Source organism: Symphalangus syndactylus, chromosome X (genome assembly GCF_028878055.3).
Source record: "Symphalangus syndactylus isolate Jambi chromosome X, NHGRI_mSymSyn1-v2.1_pri, whole genome shotgun sequence".
NCBI classification, from domain to species: domain Eukaryota; kingdom Metazoa; phylum Chordata; class Mammalia; order Primates; family Hylobatidae; genus Symphalangus; species Symphalangus syndactylus.
The window spans coordinates 123,469,044-123,494,955 of record NC_072447.2 but is presented as its reverse complement, the minus strand read 5'-3'; the positions used below and the strand labels follow the sequence as shown (position 1 = coordinate 123,494,955).

At 38.6% G+C, this 25,912-nt stretch overlaps 1 long non-coding RNA gene across 1 annotated transcript in view; it reads right to left on the bottom strand.

Moving 5' to 3' along the window:
• Positions 1-4,607: 4,607 nt before the first annotated feature.
• Positions 4,608-25,912, bottom strand: part of LOC134736019 (uncharacterized) — a 27,310-nt gene continuing 6,005 nt past the window's right edge. Inside the window, exons 2-3 of the long non-coding RNA XR_010119675.1 lie at positions 9,521-9,641; positions 4,608-4,777 (exon numbers count right to left, since the gene is read on the bottom strand). This is a non-coding gene — a long non-coding RNA (uncharacterized lncRNA). The remainder of the gene's footprint in view (positions 4,778-9,520; positions 9,642-25,912) is intronic.

Sequence of the window (25,912 nt, the reverse complement as noted above, 5' to 3'; positions counted from 1 at the left end):
ATCGCTTGAGACCAGGAGTTTGAGACCAACCTGAGCAAAATAAATAGAAAAAAACCCATCTCTAAAAAGAAAAAAACAAAATAGTTGGGCATGGTGTCTGTCATGCACTGTCGTCCAAGCTAGTCAGGAGGCTGAGGTGGGGAGATCGCTTAACCCCAGGCATTGGAGGCTGCAGTGAGCTATGATCACACCACTGCACTCCAGCGTGGGCGACTCAATGAAACCCTGGCTCTAAAAAAATAAATAAAAATAAATAAATAAATAAATAAGAATTGTTCCTTGGAATGAGTTGGTTTCCTGAATATTGGGATTATTCATCCTTTTTTTTTTTACCATGATAAACACCATTGCTATCAGACCCATTTAATAAAATAAGCCATTTTCATAGGCCCATAAAGGTACACCCACTCACTTCGCCCACTGTGCCAGACAGATAAGTCTCTCCTTTCTCCTGTTCCAGGAGGATAGATAGGAAACCAGCTACAAGATGGTTGGTTGACCAATTCACTCTGAAAAAGCTGTCAAGGAGTTTCGCCCCCACAGCCTCTCCCTGACATTAACCAAGACGTCTCCTCCTCAGGCTGCCTCTTGCAGGGTTGTGCAGACCTCACCCTTCTCGTGGCCAGTCACCCTGTAATGAATTTTGGCCTGGGATCCGCTACTATATGAGAGACCTACAATGATTTTAATCATGGGGTGCCTTAGCCCAGCTAGGACATCTGTCAGAATTGGAGTCGTGTGGTGTCTGAGAGATTAACATGACTTCCTTCAGTGCTTTCTAAGCTTCAGTAGTCATTTCTGTGCCCCTACGGTGAGTGTTACCTACCAGGGCACCAATCAATTAGTATTCACTTAAAATTTTTAGTTAAATTGGTTCACTTCTTGCAAATGTTTTGTACGTAATTGAGCATCATCCAAGCAAAAATAGGCCCAAATGATGAGTTTGATGTCCCAAATTTATGAGGACAGGGACCCTGGAGTCAGACTGCTGGCATCTGCATCATGGCTTTGCTTTACATTTGCTAGCTAGCTAACCTGGGGAGTGGTTTTTTTCTCCCTGTGCTTCATTTTTCTCATCTGTAAAACCAGTTATAATAATACCTACCTCATGGAGCTGTTGTGGAGATTAATTGAGATGATACTAATGGTGGCTCACACTTACCTGGTTCTTACTGTGTTCTAGGCAATGATCTAAGTGATTTGTTTATATTAACACATGTAATCCTCTTAACAAACCAGTACATATTGATGTGCTATTATTGTCATTTTATAGGTGGTGTTATTGAGTCACCTGGATGTTAAGTACCCTGCTCAAAGTCACTCATCTGGAAAATGTCCAAAGATGAGATTTGAACCCATCCTCAGTACCATCCCTGACACAGAGGATGTGCTCAATAACATTTGCTATTACACTATAATTATTATTCTTTTGTAATTAGTTAACTAGAGATATACAGAAATAAAACATCATTCAGCTCAAAATTTCCTTCACTTGTTTGAATATCGAATTAGTGCCGTAGATATCTAGTAGTACCTCCCTCATTAGTAACCAAGGGGTAAATGAGGATATCTAGAATAACAAGTTTAAACCAGGATGCTGAAGAAAAGTGGTTGAATTCAGGAAGTTAACCATTCTCCTCAACACTACATTTTTGTGTGTTGTTGGAATCAGTTAGTCCTAGAGATAACTGCTTGAACACAGGAAACTAGTTAAATAGCAATAATTACAGCTACTAATTACAAAAGAAAATTATAGCATATAGCACGATAACAAACATCCTCTGTATCACGGATAGTACTCAAGATAGGTTCAAATCCCAGCGCTGGACATTCCCAAGTGGGTGACTTTGACCAGGTTATTTAACGTCTCTGTGACTCAATAATGTCACACCTGTAAAATGTCAATAACAGATAAAGCCAGAGAGTGGAGAACAACGTCTTCCTATAACCAACTTCTTATTTCTTGTTAGCATAACGAGTTAGTTCTACATAAGCAGGAGTACATGGTAACTACTGAACTGGAGATAACTAGAAATAACTAGAAAACCTCAGAGAAGCCTGGAACCTGGAAAGCAATCCTCAACAAGACAAAATTCTTATCTTTCATTGATAAAATGAGTTTGTACTACAGATGTCTGGTGGTATGTAGATCGCTAGTAAATTTGAATTAAGTAGAAGTAATTAGAAAAAATATTTGAAGGCGGCCGGGTGCGGTGGCTCACGCCTGTAATCCCAGCATTTTGGGAGGCTGAGGCGGGCGGATCACGAGGTCAGAAGATCGAGACCATCCTGGCTCACACGGTGAAACCCCGTCTCTACTAAAAAAAAATACAAAAAAAATTAGCAGGGCATGGTGGCAGGCACCTGTAGTCCCAGCTACTCGGGAGGCTGAGGCAGGAGAATGGCGTGAACCTGGGAGGCAGAGCTTGCAGTGAGCCCAGATCGCGCCACTGCACTCCAGCCTGGGCCACAGAGCGAGACTCCATCTCAAAAAAAAGAAAAAGAAAAAATATTTGAAGGCACGAATCTGAAAAATCATGATTTACCACTCTAACCTCTGGTTTCTTGTTATAATAATCAGCTAATACTATGGATCCCTGGTGATACCTATTCAACGAGGTTACTAGAGGTAACTAAAGATAGTTGGAACATGCGTTTGTGGTCGAAATGAAATGTACAGTTTTTTTTTTCTTTTCTAGAGACAGAGTTGCCCAAGTCGGTCTTGAACTCCTGGACCCAACCAATCCTCCTGCCTCAGCGTCCTGAGTACCTTGGATTACAGGTGTGAGATATTTGTACTTGTACCAGTTTAAGGGATACAGGATAAATTTGGTTGCATGTATTTAATGCTTAGTGTCAAGTCAGGGTATTAGGGTATCCCTCACCCAAGTATATTTTTGTTAAGTATATTCACCCTACTCTGCTATCAGACATTGAATTTATTCCTTGTATCTTACTGTATGTTTGCACCCTTCCATTGACTTCTCTTCATCATCCCCCCTCCCTCCACTCTTTCCATTCTATGTTATCTATTTTTCCACTCTCTACCTCCATGTGTCCACATTTTTTAGCTCCCACATATAAGTGAGATCATGTGATACTTGTGTTTTTGTGCCTGGTTTATTTCCCTTAAGGAAATGACCTGCAGTTCCATCCATGTTGCTGCAAATGGCATGATTTCATTCTTTTTATGGCTGAATGCTATTCCACTGTGTATATGTACCACATTTTCTTTATCCATTCAGCTGTTGATGAGCACAAGTTGCTTCCGTATCTTTGCTATTGTGAATAGTGCTGCAATAAACATGCGAATGAAGGTATCCCTTTGATATATTGATTTCTTTCCCTTTGGGTAGACCCAGTGGTGGGATTGCTGGATCAAATGGTAATTCTATTTTTAGTTTTTTGAGAAATCACTACACTGTCATTCATAGTGGCTATACTAGTTTACATGCCCACCAACAGTGTATAAGACTTACCTTTTTTCTGCATACTCAGTAACATCTGTTATTTATTGTCATTTTAATAATAGCTATTCTGACTGGGGTAAGATAATATCTCATTGTAGTTTTCATTTGCATTTCTGTGATGATTAATAAATTTGAGCAGTTTTTCATATACCTTTTGTATGTCTTCTTTTGAGAAATGTCTATTCATGTTTTTTGCCCACCTTTAAATGGGATTATTTGTGGGTTTTTCCACTTGAATTGTTTGAGTTCCCTGTATATTCTGCATATTAGTCCCCTGTCAGATGAACAGTTTGCACATATTTTCTCTCATTCAACAGGTTGTCTCTTCAGTCTGTTGATTATTTCTTTTGCTGTGCAGAAGCTTTTTAGTTTAATGAAGTCCCATTTGTGTATTTTTATTTGCCTGAAATGCACAGTCTTATATACTAGATCCTTATTCTTTGGTGGACTGTTGCTTTAGAATTATAGAAAAGTAGTGATACCTAAAAAATTAGGTATCTAGGGATAACTGGAGGTAACTACAATGACTAGTATAAGCCAGGAATCTAAAAAGCATTCTTCCCAATTCTGACATCACGTTTCTTGTTGGCATGTGTTAATACTACACATAAGTCATGGTAGGTAGGGAAAAAGCAAACTGATAGCTTGTGAAAAGTGGAATAATTATTTGAATGCAGGAAGATGAGAAACATTTTCTCAAGTCTACTTTCTACTTTCTTGTTGGAATAAGGAGTTAATACCACAGATATCTGGGAGTACCTAGACATAAGTACAGTTAAATAGAGAAGTACATAGTAGCCCAAAATTGAAAAAACACATTTTTGTCAAAGCTAATTTCTTACTATAGCAGAATAATAAGTGAGTAGTGCAGTTATCTAGTGTTACAAAGGTAATCAGTTAAATAAAGGTGAAGAGAAATAACCAGAATAAATATATGACACCAGGAAGTTAGTAAAGACTTGTTTTCAATTCTTTCATTTATTTTAAAATAACAATGAGGCAATATTATTGATAAATAGTGCTATTGTGGCAGGCCAATTCTCCCTGACAATCACACACAGGCCTGCATAACACTTCAGTTACATAAATTTCCACAGAGCTGCCTTAACATTGAGCAAATAGTTAAATCTAGGGAAATCGGTGTCCAGACATCAAAGCTAGAAATGAAACATATGATCAGTAGGAGCCTTGCATAAGCTTGTCCCTAACCTGGAGCAAGTCAAAATAATGCAGACAGCCTTACATTCCCAGTGCCAGGATCTGTCTTGGTCGACGAAATCTGAGACGAGTCAAGGTAACGGAGACAGCTGTTCAAACAGATTTATTGGAGAGTCTAAGGCAGTTCTCCGGGCCAAGTTATAAAGGAGATAAGATAGAAATAATCACTCCGGTACCACAATAGACATGCCTTGAAGGCACTGGGCCCCTCACAGCATACTCGGACTTAGCAAGCATTTTTTTGCCTCTGACCTAATTGAAACAAAATTAGTTACCTACAGACTTAGGCGAATGCTATACTGCACATAGGCACATAACCCCAACCTATGTAAGCACTAAGAAAATTGTAACGCTTTGAGTTGGTCTGGTGGAATATCTCTGACCTTCTCCCTGTATCTGGTTACAGCAATAAATTCCCTTCTTTCCTGGTTTGTCTGTTTGTCCTTACTGGGCCACAAGAAAACACAGCCAAACCCGGCTCGGTTCCGGGAACAATATCTATTTATTTATTTAATTAGAGATAATTAGATATGCCTAGAATGATAATTTGAAGGCAGGAAGCTGAAAAAACATTTTTTCTCAACACCAAATTTAATATTTGCAACATGTATTAGTGCTATAGACAAATACTGGTAGCGAGGTAACTACTTTACTAGGGACAGCTAGAAATAATCAGAAAATCTGTTTGAATCCGGAAGTTGAAAAACTGTTTAATACCACCCTAAATCTTGGTTTGCTTGTTTGTTTTAAAACAGAGTCTCACTCTGTTGCCCAGGCTAGAGTGTACTGGCAACATCTCGGCTCACTGCCACCTCCACTCCCTGTGCTCAGGCCATCCTCCTACCTCAGTCTCGAGGAGCTGGGACGACAGGAAGGAGCCACTATGCCCGGCGAATTAAAAAAAGATTTTTTATAGAGACGAGGTCTCACTGTTTGCCCAACGCTGGTCTTGAACTCCTGGGCTCAAGCAATTCACCCGCCTTGGCCTCCATAAGTGCTGGGATTACCACCCTAAATCTTAATCTCCTGTTCGAATAAGGATTTGTTACTATGGATAATTAGTAGTAACAGCTTAGCTAGTTAACTACAGATAACTGGCTGAAGCTAAAAAGTGGAACCATAATCTACTCAGCATGAAATTCTTAATTCTGGTTGAAATAATGTATCAGTAGTATAGTTAATTAGAGGGAACTCTAATCAAGAATTCCCAGTTGTGAGGATTGTGGTTTCTACCTTCTGGCTCAAACCAGTTCTCTGTAGTTAACTAGTAATCTTGTGACCAGTAGTTAACCATAGTACTAAATATGTATTCCTATATGAGATAAGAATTAGGGGTGTGACGAATGGTTTTTCAACTTCTGAATTCAAATAGATTTCCTGGTTATCTCTAACTGTCCCTACTAAACTAGTTACATACTGTGGTGGTTAATTTTGTGTCTACTTGACTGAGTTAAGTCTAGTTACCTCTAAATAAATAGGTACCACTACTTATCAATAATACTAACACTCTTAGAAAAAATAAAAGTCAGATTTCCAAATAATGTTTGTATTCTTGTTTGTGATACTTACTTCTTGTTTTATGGTATTGCTCATTATTATTTATTTATTTTTATGTTAATAATATTAATTTTCATAAATAATCTTTTGTAATTCTTTGTTACATTCCTGCTGTCAAACGTTTACTCTGGTTGTGTCCAATTACCTAGGTACCACTACATAACCATACCATTCACTCATTATTCCACAAGTAAAAAGAATTTAGATCTGAAAAAATGTGTTTCCAGGGTCTGGGCTTCTACAAGTTTTTCTGCTTCTCTCTACTTATTTCTAATTATATATTTCACAAGGGACACCTAGTTATTTGTAATACTAACCCATCAACAACAAATGAAGTAATTCTCTGGATTCCACTAATTATTCTACATATCACAAGTGATCTCCAGTTTACTCATTCCCTAGGTACCACCAGTTATTTGCAGTACTAACACATCATGCCAACATGAAATAACATTTTAGAGTCAAGAAGAATATTTTTCTTCTTACACTAGTTACTTTAGTTATCTGCAGATGTCTCTACATATCTAGTTTCTCAGGTACCAATACTTAGCTATAGTTCTAAGGCAAAATTCCAACAAGGAATGAGAACATAGTACTGTATGACTTTGTTTATCACCTTCCAGGATTACAATACTTATTTTAATTCTCTCCAGTTATTTTGAGGTAAGTAATGAAGTAGACATCACCAGATATCTATAATACTAACTCGTTATAATAATAAGAAATAAGGAGTTGCAGTGGTAAATCATGATTTTTTTCAACTTCATGACTTCGTATTTTTTTTCTGGTTATTTCTAGTTAAATCTATTTCACTACTGACATAGGTACTACCAAATATCTGTAGTATAAACTCATTATTTCATAAAAAATAAGAATTTGAGTCTGTGAAGACTGTGCTTTCAAACATCACTGCACTCCAGTGTAGGCAACACAGCGAGGTGCTGTCTCAAAAAAAGAAAGAAAAAGAAGGAAAGGAAGGAAGGAAGAAAGGGAAGAAAGGACAGAAAAGAAGGAAGAAGGAAAGGAAAAGGAAAAGAAGAGAAAGAAGGAAGGGAAAAAGAAGAAAAAGAAAGAAAAGAAAGAAAGAAGGTATTTATGAGAATATTTTCTCACCTCCTTTTCTTTGACGTAGGACAGGCAAGCCGCCAAACTGGGATTTTGCCCAGATGAAGGGTGAGCAGGTAGTGAGACTGAGCAACTTTTATTGAACTGGTATTGCTTCTTGCAGAACAGCACTAACCCATAGGCAGTGCACCCAGAGCCAGCTGCCGATGGGCTGTTGGCAGCTGTATTTATATCCACTTTTAATTATGTGCTAATCAACAGGCAGGTTATTGAGAACTTTCAAGAAAACGAGTGAGGAATATCCAGAAAATACAAGGTAACTTCCTGGCTATTGCCATGGCCCCTGGCTATGGCAGTTGTAAATTGTTTTTACACTGGGAGTGTCCTGATGCTAATGGACAGTGAAGACAACTAGAGGTAGCTTTCGTCGCCATCTGCTGGATTTCGCTGGCTTCTTCCCTGCATCCTGGTTTTTTGGGTTTTTGTTGTTTTTCTTTTTCTTTTTCTTTTTTTTTTTTAAGGGAGTCTCACTGTGTCCCCAGGCTGGAGTGCAATGGCGCCATCTCGGCTCACTGCAACCTCCACCTCCCGGGTTCAAGTGATTCTTCTGCCTCAGCCTCCTGAGTAGCTGGGATTACAGGCACCTGTCACCACGCCCAGCTAATTTTTATATTTTCAGTATAGATGGGTTTTCACCATGTTGGCCAGGCTGGTCTTGAACTCCTGGCCTCAAGTGATCCTCCCACCTCGGCCTCCCAAAGTGCAGGAAGTACAGGCTCGAGCCAACAGGCTGGGACGACTGCATCCTGTTTTGACCTGATCCTGTTTCCATCAGTGGGGTTGTGACCCTGTGACTGGAAAATAACTTCTGCTGGCCTCCTACCTCATCTTCATTTCCACATTAATAGTTATATCCAATTAGTTAGTGTCCTGGGTACAAATAGTTATCTGCAACACTAACTCATTATATCCACAATAGATACGACTGTAGTGTTGAGAAGAATATTGTTTCAACTTTCTGGATTGATCAACTTTTCTTCAGCAGAGAATTTAGTGTTGAAAAGAACGTGACTGGCAACTTCCTGCCTTCAACTAGTTATTCTTGTTATTTCTGGTTATTTCTAGGTAAATAATTACAAAGGTACCAACTGAACATTTACAGTATTAACTAATTATTCCAATGATAAGCAGAATTTACAATTGACAATTTTGTGTTGTGTTTTTAGCTCTCCAGCTTTAACTACTTATTCCACTCATGTTTAGCTATCCAGAGTAAGCCAAATGCCTCTTGATTACTACTTATTTATAGTAATAGCATTCAAAAAATATAGAACAGGCCGGGCGCGGTGGCTCACGCTTGTAATCCCAGCACTTTGGGAGGCCAAGGCGGGCGGATCACGAGGTCAGGAGATCGAGACCACGGTGAAACCCCGTCTCTACTAAAAATACAAAAAAATTAGCCAGGCGTGGTGGCAGGCGCCTGTAGTCCCAGCTACTCGGAGAGGCTGAGGCAGGAGAATGGCATGAACCCGGGAGGCGGAGCTTGCAGTGAGCCGAGATTGCGCCACTGCACTCCAGCCCGGGCGACAGAGCCAGACCCCGTCTCAAAAAAATATATATATATAGAACAGAGAAGTATAGTTTTTTGTTGTTGTTGTTCTTTTTTGGACAGCTAGTAGTTTTCCAGTTATTTCTAGATATGTCTGTGTATCACTAGTTATCTACCTTTCCAGTACTTTACTTCAAGAAGAAATAATAAGTTGCACTTGAGAAAAATGTTTTCCAACATCCCGGCTTCAATTAATTTTCTAGTTATTTCCAGTTATTTCTCTATAAGTAGTTATATAAGTAACACTAGTCATCTATATTACTAACATATTCCTTCAATGATGAGAAGTTAGATTGAAAAAAATGTGTTATTTAGCTTTCTGCCTTCAACTAGTCATTCAGGTTGTATCTATTTTTTATTATTTATTTACCTTTGAGATGGCCTCACTCGGTCGCCCAGGCTGGAGTACACTGAGCCCATCAAGCTCACTGCAGCCTGTAATTCCCAGGCTCTATTGACCTTCCCGCCTCAGCCTCCTGAGTAGCTGGGACTACAGGCTCACACCACCACACATGGCTAATTTTTAAATCTTTGGTAGAAATAGGTTCTCCCTATGTTGCCCAGGCTAGGTTATATCTAGTTATCTTTATATAAAGCTTACCTTAGAGGCTGGGTGCAGTGGCTCATACCTGTCAACCTAGTGCTTTGGGAGGCCAAGGTAGGAGGATGGCTTGAGACCAGGAGTTCCAGATCAGCCTGAGCAACATAGTGAGACCTCGTCTCTACCTTAAAAAATAAAAAATAAAAAATAAATTAGCCAGGCATGGTGGCGTATGCCTGTAGTCCTAGCTCCTTGGGAGCCTGAAGCAGAAGGATCACTTGAGCCAGGGAGTTTGATGTTACAGTGAATCATGACGGTACCATTTCACTCCAGCCTGGGTAACAGAGTGAGAACCTGTCTCAAAAATATAAAAATAAAGCTTAGCTTAGTATGCTAGGTATTTTGAGTACTAAATGCACATTCCAAAAAGAAATATTAAAAAAGGAATATTTTAGAGATGAAAAGCATGTATTTTTCAGCTCTATGGCTTTAAGTAGCTTTCTAGCTAATTCTAGGTATCTCTAATTTAAAATTACATAGCTACCACTAGTTATCTATCTTTCCAATACCTTATGTTGAAAGAAATTAAATTCGGATGTAAAAAGAATGTGTTTTTCAACATCCTAGATTGAGGTATTTTTGTAGTTATTTCCAATATCTCTAAGTAAGTACTTAACTAGGAACCACATATTATCTATATTATAGCAAGTTTTTTAAAATAAGAATTATGAAGTTAAATTTGAGGAAAACTTGTTTGACAGCATCCTGCCTTCACATACTCAGTCTAGTTCTAGTAATATCTAGTTATCTTTACATACGTCTTACATAGATAACTCCGTTTACAGCACTACTTCCATATTACAAGATATAAATATTTAAATGTGAGAAGGGTGGGTTAATTAAAATTCTAAAATCAGTATATCTAGTTATATCTAGTTAACAAGGTGTGACTAATTACCTATTGGGATAACTCATTAATTAAACAAGATACAGGAATTCAGATGGGAGAAAAGATTGGTTTTGCATTATCTGGCTTCAAGCCATGATTGCTTTATGCCTGCATTTAAGTAGTTACCAAGTTATCAGTAGGTATCTCTAGTATTAACTCATTTTTCCGACAAGCAATAAGAAGTTATTGTGAGAACAATGTGAGAAAATTAGCTTCCCAAATGGAGGGACCATTCCCCTCCATATAACTGCAAATGGGGCCCACCTTATACCTCGCTCAACTATCCCGACAACCAGGGTGACACTATGAAGTGAGGCAACAGAGGCAGCTGCTCAAGGACACCCCAATGGTCCACTGTCAGGATACTGAAATTTCTTCATCCTGTTACCAAGCATAGCCTTAACAGCAGATACTGGCTGGGCGCGGTGGCTCACGCCTGTAATCCCAGCACTTTGGGAGGCCAAGGTGGGCGGATCACCTGAGGTCAGGAGTTCGAGACCAGCCTGGCCAACATGGCGAAACCCCGTCTCTACTAAAAATACAAAAATTAGCTCGGTGTGGCGGCAAGCGCCTATAATCCCAGCTACTTGGGAGGCTGAGGCAGGAGAATCGCTTGAGCCTGGAAGGTGGTGGTTGCAGTGAGCTGAGATTGTGCCACTGCACTCCAGCCCGGGCGACAGAATGAGACTCTGTCTCGAAAAAAAAACAAAGAAAAAAAACAAAAAACAGCAGGTACTGATTGCAATGTGTCCACTAGACTCACATCCAGGAGCTGGGTAAAAACCCTTAAAGAATATTAACAATGGGAGGAGAAAGACAAAGAAATAAGCATAGTCCAAAACAGAACTGAAGGGAAAGGGGTACAGCATTAACTTTCCTAAAATATTTTTCCAATAAGGAAATAGCTTCTCCCAGTGTAGTTTAAAATGTCAATGGCATAGAGTTACATGTTGTGGGTTTTTTTTCTTATGATATTAATTGTTTGATATACTAAACCAATACCTTATAAAACTCTGACTGAAGGTTTGCTTTAAAAATAGGTGGGTCAACTCTTCAAGGAGAACTGTAAACCACTGCTCAACGAAATAAAAGAGGACACAAACAAATGGAAGAACACTCCATGCTCATGGATAGGAAGAATCAATACCGTGAAAATGGCCATACTGCCCAAGGCAATTTATAGATTCAATGCCATCCCCATCAAGCTACCAAGGACTTTCTTCGCAGAATTGGAAAAAACTACTTTAAAGTTCATATGGAACCAAAAAAGAGCCCACATTGCCAAGACAATCCTCAGCCAAAAGAACAAAGCTGGAGGCATCATGCTACCTAACTTCAAACTATACTGCAAGGCTACAGTAACCAAAACAGTAACTGGTACCAAAACAGAGATATAGACCAATGGAACAGAACAAAGCCATCAGAAATAATACCACACATCTACAACCATCTGATCTTTGACAAACCTGACAAAAACAAGAAATGGGGAAAGGATTCCCTATTTAATAAATGGTGCTGGGGAAACTGGCTAACCATATGTAGAAAGCTGAAACTGGATCCCTTCCTTACACCTTATACAAAAATTAATTCAAGATGGATTAAAGACTTAAATGTTAGACCCAAAACCTTAAAAACCCTAGAAGAAAACCTAGGCAATACCATTCAGGACATAAGCATGGGCAAGGACTTCATGACTAAAACACCAAAAGCAATGGCAACAAAAGCCAAAATTGACAAATGAGATCTAATTAAACTAAAGAGCTACTGCACAGCAAAAGAAACTACCATCAGAGTGAACAGGCAACCTACAGAATGGGAGAAAATTTTTACAATCTACCCATCTGACAAACAGCTAATATCCAGAATCTACAAAGAACTTAAACAAATTTACAAGAAAAAAATCAAACAACCCAATCAAAAAGTGAGAGAAATATGAACAGACACTTCTCAAAAGAAGACATTTATGCAGCCAACAGACACAGGAAAAAATGCTCATCATCACTGGCCATCAGAGAAATGCAAATCAAAACCACAATGAGATACCATCTCACACCAGTTAGAATGGTGATCATTAAAAAGTCAGGAAACAACAGGTGCTGGAGAGGGTGTGGAGAAATAGGAACACTTTTACACTGTTGGTGGGACTGTAAACTAGTTCAATCAATGTGGAAGACAGTGTGGCGATTCCTCAAGGATCTAGAACTAGAAATACCATTTGACCCAGCCATCCCATTACTGGGTATATACCCAAAGGATTATAAATCATGCTGCTATAAAGACACACGCACACGTATGTTTATTGCAGCAATACTCACAATAGCAAAGACTTGGAACCAACCCAAATGTCCATCAGTGATAGACTGGATTAAGAAAATGTGGCACATATACACCATGGAATACTATGCAGCCATAAAAAAGGATGAGTTCATGTCCTTTGTAGGGACATGGATGAAGCTGGAAACCATCATTCTGAGCAAACTATCGCAAGGACAGAAAACCAAACACCACATGTTCTCACTCATAGGTGGGAATTGAACAATGAGAACACTTGGACACAGGGTGGGGAATATCACACAATGGGGCCTGTCACGGTGGGGGGAGGGGGGAGAGATAGCATTAGGAGATATACCTAATGTAAATGATGAGTTAATGGGTGCAGCACACCAACATGGCACATGTGTACATATGTAACAAACCTGCACTTTGTGCACATGTACCCTAGAACTTAAAGTATAATAAAAAATAAATAAAATAAATAAAAAAATAAATTTCAGTTTAGTAAATCAATTGTCTCTTTAGATCCCAGCACTTTGGGAGGCCGAGGCGGGCGGATCACGAGGTCAGGAGATCGAGACCACGGTGAAACCCCGTCTCTACTAAAAATACAAAAAATTAGCCGGGCGTAGTGGCGGGCGCCTGTAGTCCCAGCTACTCAGAGAGGCTGAGGCAGGAGAATGGCGTGAACCCGGGAGGCGGAGCTTGCAGTGAGCCGAGATTGCGCCACTGCACTCCAGCCTGGGTGACAGAGCAAGACTCTGTCTCAAAAAAAAAAAAAAAAAAAAATTGTCTCTTTAGAATCAGATTATGAGCTGGGCAGTGGCTCACACTTGTAATCTCTAGCACTTTGGGAGGCCAAGGCAGGAGGATAACTTTAGGCCAGGATCAAGATCAGTCTAGGCAACATAGCAAGATCCTGTCTCTGTATGAAAAAATATATAATAATAAATAAATAAATAAAATCAGACAATGTTGCTGATGTCTTTAAATATATATATATCAAAGTATATATATAAGTATATATATCAAAGTATATATATAAGTATATATATAAAAAAGTATATATAAATATATATATAAAATATATATAAAAGTATATATATATACTTTTTTTTTGAGACAGGAGTCTTGCTCTGTCACTCGGGCTGGAGTGCAGTGGTTTGATCTTGGCTCACTGCAACCTCTGCCTCCTGGGTTCAAGTGATTCTCCTGCCTTGGCCTCCTGAGTAGCTGAGACTGTAGGTACAAACCACCATGCCTAGCTAATTTTTGTGTTTTCAGTAGAAACAGTGTTTTACCATGCTGGCCAGGCTAGTCTTGAACTCCTGACCTCAAGTGATCCTCTCGCCTCATCCTCCCAAAGTGCTGGGATTTCAGGCGTGAGCCATCATGACTGGCCTCAGGCAGAGTTGTTTCTAAATCCAGGCCTATGGCTGGCTGCAGTGTCTCATGTCTGTAATCCCAGCACTTTGGGAGGCCATGGCAGGAGGCTCACTGGAGCCCAGGAGGTCAAGACCAGCCCTGGAAACATAGCAAGACTCCATCTCTACAAAAAATTTTATAATTAGCCAAGGGTGGTTGTGTGCACCTGTGGTCCCAGCTACCTGAGAGGCAGAAGTGGCAGAATTACCTGGGTCCAGGGAGTCAAGGTTTCAGTGAGCCATAGTTGCACCACTCCACTACAGCCTGGGTGACAGGAGTGAGACCCTGTCAAAAATAAATAAATAAATGAATAAAATAAAAAATAAAAAAACCCAAAAACAAAACAAAACAAAAATTCCTTGAATGAGTCACATCACTTCCATACCTTCTGTATCAGTAACATGTTATTCTAAAACTTAGTGGGTTAGAAAACCAATAATTATTTATTGTTTCTCATGGTTTCTATGGGTCAGGAAATTTGGAAGAGTTTGGCCTGGAAGTTCTTGCTCTGAGAAGGATGCAATCAGATTTTGGCCAGGGCTGCAGTCATCTCAAGGCTTGAGTGGGGCTGAAGGATTCACTTCCAAGCTGACTAATTCACGTGATTGGCAAAGTGGTGCTGGCTGTTGGTTGCGCACCTTCCTTCTTCTCCATATGGGCCTTCCTACAGTGGTTATTCAGGATCCTTATAGGATTGTAGCTGGCTTTTCCCAGAGTGAGTGATCCAAGAGACCAAAGCAGAAGCATCAGTGGATTTTATGACAGCGTTGGAAGGCCCACCATCACTTCTGCTGTATTCTATTGGTCACAGAGGGCCAACCTTAATTCAATATGGGAGGAAACTACACAAGGGCATGAATACCAACAGGCAAGGATCACTGAGGGTCATCTTGGAGACCGGCTATTACAAAACCTAGGCTAACATGCAATCTCCTTAAAGAGTCCTACAAGGCCATTCACCCTTGTCATCAGGAACAAGGACTTGTCATGTCCTAGCACACCTCTAAGCTTGCTATTTTAGAAGACATAGTTCTTAATTGATCTATTTATTCCTAAGGCCCAATAATTAGAGGTGCTGGCATTATTCCAGTTGGCTCATTTATTTTAATGTTCTTAGAGAAGAAAGTGTTAGTGCCACTGAAAACTGTAACATTCTGTGATTAGGATTACTGACAAATACAAAATTATCTCTAAGTCATCTACATAAAACAATACACATTAAACTAAATATGCATATTTAGAGCAACATATTTCATAAAGTTAAATATATTCAGTAATTCAAGTGCGACATTGTCAATATTTAAACTTAAGATTTAGTTAATAAAATTAAATATATCCAAAAAATAAAATAAAACAAAAATAAAAATAGGTGGGTCAAGTAGAGGAGACATCAGGAGGCATTAATTAATGTTCAGAAATAACATGACAGTGGCCCTGTCACCCTGGGCCACTGCGTAGGCATAATCTTGGATGGGCCCTATCATGTCATCCGTGTTCCAGAGCCCTATTGGAGATGGGCTCTTCTGGAGCCACCACTGCCCAGGCTGCCGACACCACCCATGCCTCCTCTGCCCTTGCCTTCCTTTGGCCTGGCCCCAGCTGGCCTGGAATGATCCCCTGTCATCAGCCGTCATTTTGTAGTCCCCCTTCTCTAAGGTACTGTCTTCATGACAGTTTCCAAAGTGTTTTTCTGGCAGATTTTAATTGTGAGGAGCACAATGTCAAGAGCAGTTCACCAAATGCCAAATAAACAAAGTCAGTGCCCCATTTGTGTGTGTCTGTGTGTATATCAAATGGGGTTAATAATGTATGGGTGCATATTTCTAAGGGAATGACATTGAAACAGAATGGTGAGGAGGCCTCTTTTCAAGAGGTGACCTCTCTGCGTCAGCATGAATAGGCCCTGCACTTCACAGAAGTTCTCCAGGTACCCATACTTTTTCTCCTCTGCTCTCCATCACCCCATCCTCACTCTTACCCTTTAGGACCACATACATATGCAAGATGGGGTGGGTGACTTCCTAGTGAGAGAACTGTGCTTTCAGAGTAGAGCCCCATCCATGCTAATAGGAACATTCATGCCCAACTCCGGACTCTAGAGGAAGCTTCCTAAGCAGCTACTCAGTATTTATGGGAAGGCAACAGCTAAGCATTGATTCAACATGCTCCAAATTCTGTCCACCGCCCTCCCTTTTTGTGGGGGACACAGGAGAATAGGAGCCATTCTGGCCCAAAGGTCCTGCTGCTTTAGAAGAATCATGAGAGGAGACTCCACCAAAGCCAGAATGAGGCTGTTCTCCCTTTTCTCCCCCATCCCCAGCCCAGAAGGCATATTATTACACCTTCCCCAACTCAAAACAGACAATCACAATGTCCAATGTATTTTGTTGCTCTCTTCATCCTTAAGAGATCTCAAATTCCTGCTAATTAAAAATAGAAAGGGAATATTTGGGGTTATTGGGACTCAAAGCAAAGAGATAGTCCCCTGAACAGTGATCCAGACTCATCATTCACTGGAATAAGCAGTAAGTTGTTCATGCTGTCTTCTTCCTGTGCAATTGCCAGAATAGAAAGCAAGAAAAAGAAAAATGGGAGAGGTGAAGGAGGCCAGGCCCACTTTTTAAAAAGCATTAAGTTCTTCTCAATACAGCCTTTGCTTTTGAGCAATCTCTAGAAATGCAAGGCTTTTCATTTGCTATTAAAAGTGCTTAATTGTGGGCCGGGCACGGTGGCTCACACCTATAATCCCAGCACTTTGGGAGGCCAAGGCGGGTGGATCACGAGGTCAGGAGATTGAGACCATCCTGGCTAACATGGTGAAACCCCGTCTCTACTAAAAAAATACAAAAAAATTAGCCAGGCCTGTTGGCGGGCACCTGTAGTCCCAGCTACTCGGGAGGCTGAGACAGGAGAATGGCGTGAACCCAGGAGGTGGAGTTGCAGTGAGCCAAGATCGCATCACTGCACTCCAGCCTGGGCGATGGAGTGAGACTCTGTCTCAAAAAAAAAAAAAAAAAGTGGTTAATTGTGAGCACCAACGTTGCACTATGAAGTGATTGCTAACCATGGTTCCATCAGAATTTCCTCTCACAGGGGAAAAATCAAAGTCCAGTTTCACAGCACTTGTGTGTTCCCAGTGTAAAGTGAGGCTCTGTTTTCTTAGGAAAGCATGCATTTTTTTGCTGTGTTACCCACTATCTCACTCTGTGCCCTTCACAGTTGTGGATACGAAATGTCAACAAAGCAGTTGCATGTAATGTGGGACTTCTGCACAGAGAGGAGGTTATTGCCACCCAGAGCCCCCAGCGCCTGGCGGGAGTGGGGAACATCTAGGAATGCACCTGTGCATGCCCACTGCCATCCTCGCCAGATAATTTTGAAACCAACATTTCTTATTTCCCAATGTTGGCACCTGTTCTTTTTAAACATCAGCTTCCTCAATGTTATAAATACCCTCAAAACAGAACTACGGGATCTATAAAGATAAAAGCCACAGGACACCATCAGACTGAGTTCTGACCTCTTCTAACCTGTGTCCACAGTTGAGCACATGGCTTTGCCATGTTGAGACTGAAAGCTGGACAACTACTCCCCACAAATCCTGCAATTAACACCAACATTCAATTTGACACACACTAACAGAACATTTTTTTTTTCATGCTCAGGCTGTCTGGGAAAGAATAGTGAATACCCTTTCCCATAACTGATGGGGTCTTCAAGAGACACATATATATACTTTTTTTTTTTTTTGAGCCCTGTTCTCAGTCACCCTGGCTGGAGTGCAGTCGCGTGAGCTCAGCTCACTGCAACCTGCACCTCCCAGGCTCAAGGGATCCTCCCACCTCAGCCTCCCAAGTAGCTGGGATTACAGGCATGTGCTACCATGCCTGGCTGATTTTTGTATTTTCAGTGGAGATGGGGTTTCATCATGTTGCCCAAGCTGGTCTCGACTTCCTGGGCTCAAGCGATCCACCCACTTCGGCATCCCAAACTGCCGGGATTACAGGAATGAGCCATGGCACCTGGTTGATATATATACTATTTTTCATGCATCTCTACTTCTTCCAGGTTCCACAAGAATTAAGGCATGAGGCAAAGGAAATATTCAAAAACACTGCTGCTGATAATAATTTCCACTTTTTCTAAGTTTCAAAAAAGGGAAGTCTTCTAAATGTAATCCCACAAAAAGCATGTATTTTAAAATATACTTCAAATACTTCAGAGGCAAAAATCAAACTGGGCACAGTGGCTCACACATGTAATCCCAGCACTTTGGGAGGCCGAGGTGGGAGGACTGCTTGAGTGCACAAGTTCCAGACCAGCCAGGGCAATGTAGTGAGACCTCATCTTTAAAAAATATATTTTAAAAAATTCTATTTAAAAAGGTGAAAATCAGAAATTATTCTAATGCAAGTTTTAAATTTTTGATTAAAAAATATTTAACACTAGTTACCAGAAAATAGGTTCATCCAAGATAGATGGTCTTTGTAGATGTTAGTTTCAGCTAAAAAGTTATGAACATAATCTCAGGAGGAGTCCAGTAACTTCAGCATTCTACAGTAATCAAAAAATTTTGCGTTTTGCTTTCTAAAGTTTCATTCCAGAGAAGATCAGCCATTTAGTGACCACGCTCTCCCCTGGGCCCTGAATCCTATGGAAAATGCGTACCAACCCAGGTTCAGTTCCTCAGCACTCAAGCACCTCCATCCTGCACAAAACTCTCCTTCAAAGGGCTGAAAATTCAAGGATCCCACTCAAGCCAAAGCACTAGGTCATTTTACCTCTGGGAAGGGTAATTAACCTCTCTTGAAGGTATTAAGTGTCCTTCTGTCCACACTTTCAGGCCTTGAGAGGTTGATGCAATTTGTACCCTCTTCACAAAAGGCCAAGTATGCTTCCTCTGCAGCAGCCCTCATTTCCCCCAATCTTTTTGCAAAGCAAAGTCTGCCAACCGAAAATACAACCCATGAGCAAAAGCCAGTTCTGTGCTTGTGTTAAATTAGCTTTTTTAGGAAAGCAGGCTAACAGCTTGGAAACTGTTATTACACAATTAGTATTCGTTTTGGAATTGGTAATTTGTCGTTCGCCTCAGTCAATATCACACTTGATATCTCAGCTATCAGCACAGAACTATGGGACAGGGACCCTGAGTGCAATTGAGGCAGAAGAATAAGGTCTAGAGGCAGGGAACCCAAGGCCATTTCATGCTGACTTCCTAGAATGAAACTGAAAGGAAAACCTTAACTTTCCATGCCTAAGTAACAAAAGGACAAAAGTACGAGTGGCTACTCCCTTTGCAAACCCCCATCTTTTCTGCATTGGCAGATAGGAAATTAAAAGTATCTCTGCTCTCATGGACATTAAAATGATGAGAAAGGAATATTTTGAAAAACTTTATGGCCACAAATTTAATAACTTAGATGCAATGGACAAATTCCTTGAAAGAAGTATCTTGGGGTGATCAGACCCAACACCAGGTCGTGGGGACGACGAAGTCCAGTGGAGTCAAAGGATTGAGAAAAAGACAGTTTGAGAGAAAGTGGAACCAGGGGGCCATCGCAAGTGTGGAGGCTGCAAAGGCCCTGAGCTCTGGGAGCCCACGCTATTTATTGGTGCTCAAAGAAACAGGTGGTGAGGATGTGGGGGTGGAAAGGAAACAGTGTATCAAGTGAATGAAAAACATATGGCTACTTGGGATAATGGTAGTGCTAGAAGTAAGGAGCCAGCAAGTCTAGCAGACATGCAAGCCCTGCCTCAGCTTCTCTCCCTACACAGCTTTTCTCCCAATAGATACAATCTACTAAAACTCAAACAAGGAGAAACAATCTGAACATCTATATGTATTTTTAATTGAATCAATAATCTTCCAGAACAGAAAGCACCTGGCCCAGATAGTTTCACTGGGGAATTCTACCAAACATTTAAGGAAGAAATTATACTAATTCTCTACAATCTGTTCTAAAAAATAGAAGCATAGGAAATACATCCTAACTCATCCTCTGAGGTCAGCATTACCCAAATTTTAAAATCAGACAAATGCATTACAAGCAAGGAAAACCACAAATGAACATCTCTCGTGAACATAGATGTAAAATCTTCAACAAAATGTTAGCAGATCAAATTCAGCAATGTATACAAAAAAATTATACGCCACAACTAAGTGGAATTTATTTCACGCATGCAAAGGTGGTTCAACATTTGAAAACCAATTAATGTAACCCATCACATTAACAAGCTAAAGAAGAAAAATAACATGATCATATCAACAGATGCAGAAAAAAGCATTTGACAAAATCCAACACCCATTCATGTTAAGAACTCTCAGAAAACCAGGAAGAGAGAGTAAGTTCCTCACCATGATAAGGACATCTAAAAATGCCTACATCACACTCAATGGTGAGAAACTAGATGTTTTCCCCTTAAGATCAGGAACAAGGCAAAGGCATCACCTCTCACCACTCCAAATCACAATTGTCCTGGAAGTCCTGCCTAATGCAATAAGAAAATAAAATAAAATAAACAGTATATGAACTGAGAGGAAGAAAATAAAATTGTCCTTATTCACAGATGACATGATTAGCTGTGTAGAAAATCCCAAGGAATTAACAACGATAAAAAAACAACACTCCTGAAACTAATGAGCAATTATAGCAAGATTGTAGGACACAAGGTTAATATACAAAAGTCAATCACTTTCCTACATGTCAGCAATGAGCAACTGAAATTTGAAATTAAAAACACAATACCATTTATATTAGCACCAAAAAATTAAATACTTAGGTATAACAAAATATGTGTTATATCTCAATATCAGTATGCAGAAAACTACAAAACTCTGATGAAATAAATCAAAGATCTAAATGGAGATCCTTTGAGCTGCAAGGTAAAAAATTTAATAAAAATAAATAAATACATGAAGAGAGATTCTATGTTCACGAATAGGAAGACTCAGTATTGTTTAGATGTCACTTCTTCCCAACTTGACCTATAGATTGAATGCAATTCCAATCAAAATCCCTGCAAATCATTTTGTGGAAATCAACTAACTGATTTTAAAATTTATATAAAAAATCAAATGACCCAGAAATTGCCAAATTAATTCTCAAGAATAAGAATAAAGTGAGAGGACTGACATTTCCCAACATCAAGATATTACTATTATAAAGCTACAGTAATGTAGACAGTGGGGTATTTGTGAAAGAATAGATTGATGAGACATAACAGACAGCTCAGAAATAGGCCCACACAAATATAGTTAACTGATCTTTGATAAAGGAACAAAGGCAATCCAATGGAGAAAGGATAGTCTTCTCAACAAATGGTGCTGGAAAAACTGGACAGCTACATGCAAAAAAAAAAAATGAATCTTACACCTTTCACAAAAAGTAACTCAAAATGGATCACAGATTTAAATACAAAATGTAAAACTAGGCCAGGTGCAGTGTCTCACACCTGAAATTCCAGCAATTTCAGAGGCTGAGGCGGCTGGATCTTGTGAGTTCAGGAGTTTGAGACCAGCCTAGGTAACATGGCGAAACCCTGTCTCTACCAAAAGAAAAAAAAATTAGCCAGCATGATGGCGCCTGCCTGTAGTCCCAGCTATTCAGGAGGCTGAGGTGGAGGATTGCTTGAGCCCAGGAGGTGGAGATTGCAGTGAGCCCTGATCTCGCCACTGCACTCCAGCCTTGGCAACAGAGCAAGACTTCGTCTCAAAAAAAAAAAAAAAATTAATGTAAAGCCATAAAACTTCAAGAAGATAACATACGAAAAAATCTGGGTGACTTGGGGTTTGTCAATAAGTTTTTAGGTAAAAAGCAAACAGAATAGTCCATGAAAAAAATTGATAACTTGGACTTGGCATTAGGATTAAAAACTTCTGTCCTACAAAAAACATCATTAAGAGAATGGGGCTGGATGCAGTGGCTCATGACTGTAATCCCAGCACTTTGGGAGGCCGGGGCAGGCAGATCACAAGGTCAGGAGTTCGAGACCAGCCTGGCCAATATGGTGAAACCCTGTCTCTACTAAAAATACAAAAATTAGCCCGGGCCTGGTGGCGGGCACATGAAGTCCCAGCTACTCAGGAGGCTGAGGCAGGAGAATCACTTGAACCCAGGAGGCAGAGGTTGCAGTGAGCCAAGATCGTGCCACTGCACACCAGCCTGGGTGACAGAGCAAGACTCTGTCTCAAAAAAAAAAAAAAAAAAAGAGAGAGAGAGAGAGAATGAAAATACAAGCCACTGACTGAAAGGAAATATTTTCAAAACACATATAAAAGGCTTGTATCCACAATACACAAGGAACTCAACAATAAGAAAATAACCCAATTAAAAAGATGTGACCCAAAAGAAGACATACACGTGGCAAACAAGCACATGAAAAGATGTTCAACATCACATATGTAGTTTGCAAATTGAAAATTAAAATTAGATACCACTACACAGCTATTAGAATGGCCAAAATCCACAACACTGACAGCACCAAATGCTGACAAGAATGTAGACCAACAAGAGTTTTCATTCATTGCTGATGGGAATGCCAAATGGTTCAGCCACATTCAAAGACAGTTTGGTAGTTTCTTACAAGGCTAAACATAGTCTTACCATATGATCCAGTAATCACACCTCTAGGTATGTACCCAAGTAAGGTTAAAACATATATCTGCACAAAAACCTGCACATAAATGTTTATAGCAGATTTATGCATAATTGCCAAAACTTGGAAACGATCACGACGTCCTGCAATAGGTGAATAGATATACAAACTGTGGTGTATCCATACAATAGAATATTATTCAGCACTAAAAAGAAATGAACTGTCAAGTAACAAGAAGACATGGAGGAATGTGAAATGCACATTGCTAAGTGGAAGAAGCCAGTCTGATTGCAAATATATGGCTGTGATGGTTAATACTGAGTGTCAAATTGATCACACTGAAGAATGTTCCAAAGTATTGTTCCTAGGTGTGTCCATGAGGGTGTTGCCAAAGGAGATTAACATTTGAGTCAGTGGACTGGGAGAGGCAGATCCAGCCTCAATCAGGGTGGGCTCCATCTAATCAGCTGCCAGGGGGCCAGAATAAAAGCAGGCAGAAGAACAGACTAGACTGGTTTAATCTTCTGGCTTACATCTTTCTCCCATGCTGGATGCTTCCTACCCTTGAACATCAGACTCCAAGTTCTTCAGCTTTGGGACTTGGAGTAGGTTCCTTGCTAGTCAGCTTACAGACAGCCTACTGTGGGACCTCACCTTGTGATCATGTGAGTCAATACTCCTTAATAAACTCCCTTGATATATATATATAAATATATATATTTTATATATATATTTATATATATATTTATATATTTATATATATTTTTATATTTATATATATATTTATATATATATTTATATATAATTTATATATAAATTATATATATTTATATATATAATTTATATATATATTTATATATATAATTTATATATATATTTATATATATTTTTATATATATATATTTATATATATATTTATATATATATATATATTTATATATATATTTATATATATTTATATATATTTATTTATATATATTTATATATATATATATGCTATTAGTTCTACTAATGCTATTAGTTCTACTAATAGCATATATATACTGTTAGGCCTACTGCTAATATATACGTATATACATATATAGTATATATACGTATATACATATATAGTATATATACACATTTATAGTATATATACGTATATACATATATAGCATATATACACATATATAGTATATATACGTATATACATATATAGCATATATACACATATATAGTATATATACGTATATACCTATATAGCATATATACACATATATAGTATATATACGTATATACCTATATAGCATATATACACATATAGTATATATACGTATATACATATATAGTATATACACGTATATAGTATATACACATATATAGTATACACACGTATACACTACACATACACATATAGTATACACACGTATACACTACACATACACATATATAGTATACACACGTATACACTACACATACACATATATAGTATACACACGTATACACTACACATACACATATATAGTATACACACGTATACACTACACATACACATATATAGTATACACACGTATACACTACACATACACATATATAGTATACACACGTATACACTACACATACACATATATAGTATACACACGTATACACTACACATACACATATATAGTATACACACGTATATATACTACACATACACATATATAGTATACACACGTATACACTACACATACACATATATAGTATACACACGTATACACTACACATACACATATAGTATACACACGTATACACTACACATACACATATATAGTATACACACGTATATATACTACACATACACATATATAGTATACACACGTATATATACTACACATACACATATATAGTATACACACGTATATATACTACACATACACATATATAGTATACACACGTATATATATACACATATATAGTATACACACGTATATATATACACATATATAGTATATATAGTATATATACTATATCTACATATATGAGTATATATATATACATGGTATATATACGTATATACTACATATACATATATAGTATATATACATATATACTACATATACATATATAGTATATATACATATATACTACATATACATATATAGTATATATACATATATACTACATATACATATATAGTATATATACATATATACTACATATACATATATAGTATATATACATATATACTACATATACATATATAGTATATATACATATATACTACATATACATATATAGTATATATACATATATACTACATATACATATATAGTATATATACATATATACTACATATACATATATAGTATATATACATATATACTACATATACATATATAGTATATATACATATATACTACATATACATATATAGTATATATACATATATACTACATATACACATATATAGTATATATACGTATATACTACATATACACACATATATACCATATATGTATATATACATATATACATATACACATATACATATGTATATATATACACAGTATACCATATATGTATACATATATACATACATATATATGTATATATATAATTAGTTCTGTCCCTCTAGAGAACCCTGACTAATACTATGGCATTCTAGAAAAAGTACAGCTGTAGAGACAGTAAATAGATCAGCAGTTTCCAGAAGTTTGGCAGGGAAGAAGGGAGAGGGTAGGGAAGGAAGGATGAATAGGTAGAGCACAGAGAGATTTTAAAAGTAGTGAAACTGCTCTGTATGATGCTGTAATGGTAGGTACATGACATTATGCCTTTGGCAAAATCCATAGAAAGTAGAACACAAAGAATGAACCCTAATGTAAACTACAGACTTTAGTTATCATATATCAAAATTGGTTCATCAATTAACAAATGTGCCACATCACCAGGCGCGATGGCTCACGCCTGTAATCCCAGCACTTTTGGAGGCCAAGGCAGGTGTAATCCCAGCACTTTGGGAGGCCTGAGGTCAGGAGTTCGAGACCGGCCTGGCCAACATGGTAAAACCCCGTCTCTATTAATAATACAAAAATTAGCTGGACGTAGTGCCACATGCCTGTGGTCCCAGCTACTTGGGAGGCTAAGGCAGGAGAATCGCTTGAACCCAGGAGGCAGAGGTTGCAGTGAGCCAAAATCACCATTGCACTCCAGCCTGGGCAACAAGAGCAAAACTCCGCCTAAAAAGC